This window comes from Electrophorus electricus, chromosome 11 (genome assembly GCF_041902795.1).
Source record: "Electrophorus electricus isolate QZ-2024a chromosome 11, ASM4190279v1, whole genome shotgun sequence".
NCBI lineage: Eukaryota > Metazoa > Chordata > Actinopteri > Gymnotiformes > Gymnotidae > Electrophorus > Electrophorus electricus.
Genome location: NC_137507.1, coordinates 28,405,001 through 28,407,500, shown reverse-complemented (window position 1 = coordinate 28,407,500; position 2,500 = coordinate 28,405,001). Strand labels below are relative to the sequence as shown.

At 45.0% G+C, this 2,500-nt stretch overlaps 1 long non-coding RNA gene across 5 annotated transcripts in view; it reads left to right on the top strand.

Moving 5' to 3' along the window:
* Positions 1-2,500, top strand: part of LOC118241731 (uncharacterized) — a 14,485-nt gene that overhangs the window by 8,735 nt on the left and 3,250 nt on the right. For 2 of the 5 annotated variants that reach the window (XR_014126209.1, XR_014126208.1), the window contains exon 2: positions 1-1,059. This exon is cut by the window's left edge and continues 1,454 nt beyond it. This is a non-coding gene — a long non-coding RNA (uncharacterized LOC118241731). The other 3 variants (XR_014126211.1, XR_014126210.1, XR_014126212.1) reach the window with 3 other exon arrangements.

Below are 2,500 nucleotides of genomic sequence, written 5' to 3'. Positions count from 1 at the left end.
ATCACACCTTATACAGTGTCATAGTCACTCATGTTGTATAAGCACAGCGCCACCTAGTGCACAAGGTCTGTTCTTCTGCAAGAACCCTCCATGTAGAGTATCAAATATTCACCTTTATTTATTTATTTATTTATTTATTTATTTATTTATTTTCTATGATGGTTCAAAGTGTTTTAGAATTAGTTTTTCCTTGTGCTTTTCATTCAGTGTGTTTTGTGTAATAACAACTAGTGTCTCATAAATCTAGATATGTTTTTTTATATAGTATCTGAAAGTATTGTTTACATATTCATGGACAGATGGTTTGAATATGTCATAGCATAGATAAATAACGGTTTTACTGTGTGTGTGTGCACATGCGTGTGTGTGTGTGTGCACGCATGTGTGTGGGTGCGTGCATGCGTGTGTGTATGCGTGTGCGTGTGTGTTTGTGTGTGTGCGCGTGGGTTTGTGGGTGAGTGCGTGCGTGCGTGCATGCACACGTGTGTGTATGTATGTGTGTGTGTGTGTGTGTGTGTGTGCGCGCGCCCAGCTTGAAGGCTAAATTCTGGAACATTCTCTCCTCTCCCACTGTGGAATGCTTTGTCATCAGTTCACTCTGGTGCCTCTTCCTACACAACTTTCAGGTTAGTTCTTGGAATAACAGCTGAACAAAAGTTGGATTTTTTGATAGATTTTTTTTCTTTTTTTAAGGTCAAGGTTTTCATTTGGAAGGGCGGGGCAATTTTATGCCTTCCAAACTCAACATGATTGGAAAAGCATCAGTGATATGGTAATAAATCTTCGCTACCAGGGCACTGGTGCCTGACTGCCCATGAGGCGCTGCCCTAGGGCCTTCAGCAAGGACAGTGTTCCTGCGTTCACACTCACGGCACTGTTTAGACCCAAATTATCATGTTGAGTGACAGGCAATCTATTTCTCTCTCTCACTTGCTCTCTTGTTCTGCTTTTCAGCCTGACAGAAAAACTCAGGATCTTCTGTTCCACAGGATTGCGGAGAATTACATCAGGATTCTGAATGAAGACGTGTCGTCACGGAGCAGTAGAGCCTTCCTCCAGGTAGCCTACACGGTCCCATGTTCCTTCACTCACACACCACACTCAGAATATAAACAAAACTGATAGAGACTGTCCTGGGTGATGTCCTCTCTCCTAGTGGTGGACGGTGCTCTGTCCTGGTTGATGTCCTCTCTCCTAGTGGTGGACGGTGCTCTGTCCTCGGTGATGTCCTCTCTCCTAGTGGTGGACGGTGCTCTGTCCTGGGTGATGTCCTCTCTCCCAATGATGGATGGTGCTCTGTCCTGGGTGATGTCCTCTCTCCCAGTGGTGGATGATGGTCTGTCCTGGGTGATGTCCTCTCTCCTAGTGGTGGACGGTGCTCTGTCCTGGGTGATGTCCTCTCTCCTAGTGGCGGATGGTGCTCTGTCCTGGGTGATGTCCTCTCTCCCAGTGGTGGATGATGGTCTGTCCTGGGTGATGTCCTCTCTCCTAGTGGTGGACGGTGCTCTGTCCTGGGTGATGTCCTCTCTCCTAGTAGTGGACAGTGCTCTGTCCTGGGTGATGTCCTCTCTCCCAGTGGTGCTCTGTCCTGGGTGATGTCCTCTCTCCCCTCCCTGCAAGTGATTCAGTCTCTCAGGGAGTTTCTGGTTGAGAGTACACTGGTTGGTGTTACTGGTTAGTGTTACTGGTTAAGAGTACACTGGTTGGTGTTACTGGTTGGTGTTACTGGTTGAGAGTACACTGGTTGGTATTACTGGTTGGTGTTACTGGTTGAGAGTACGCTGGTTGGTGCTACTGGTTGGTGTTACTGGTTGAGAGTACACTGTTTGGTGTTACTGGTTGGTGTTACTGGTTGAGAGTACACTGGTTGGTGTTACTGGTTGAGAGTACACGGATTGGTGTTTCTGGTTGAGAGTACACTGGTTGGTGTTACTGGTTGGTGTTACTGGTTGAGAGTACACTGGTTGGTGTTACTGGTTGGTATTACTGGTTGAGGTTTCTTTCATTCTTTCTTTTTTTTCATTAATTTTTTTGCTCCTAAAAATCAATAAAATACCAAATAAAAAACAACTTAAAAACATGATATCATGAATTATGATGTCCCCCCTGCTCCCCCCGTATCCATTTCTTAACAGCATTTTTAAAGCCTCACATTTTATCAATCATTTTAAAACACCTTGGCAACCGATTCCAGAGCTGCAGCTACATACATAAAGGAGTCCAGACCCACTAAACTTCCAACACCAGCTGGAACCAAATCTGTGGCTCTTTTTAGTAGAAGAACTGTGAAATTTTTGCACCTGCACAAAATAATATTTTAAAATGCTGTGGAACAACTCCATGCAAAATCTTTTAGACCTTTTTAGCTACCATGACCGTATCCCCAACCAACACACTAAATTACAAAATTGATTCCATTTTCCCCAAATTAGGTGACGAGGGAAAGAGAGAGAGAGAGAGAGAGAGAGAGAGAGAGAGAGAGAGAGAGAGAGAGGGGGGG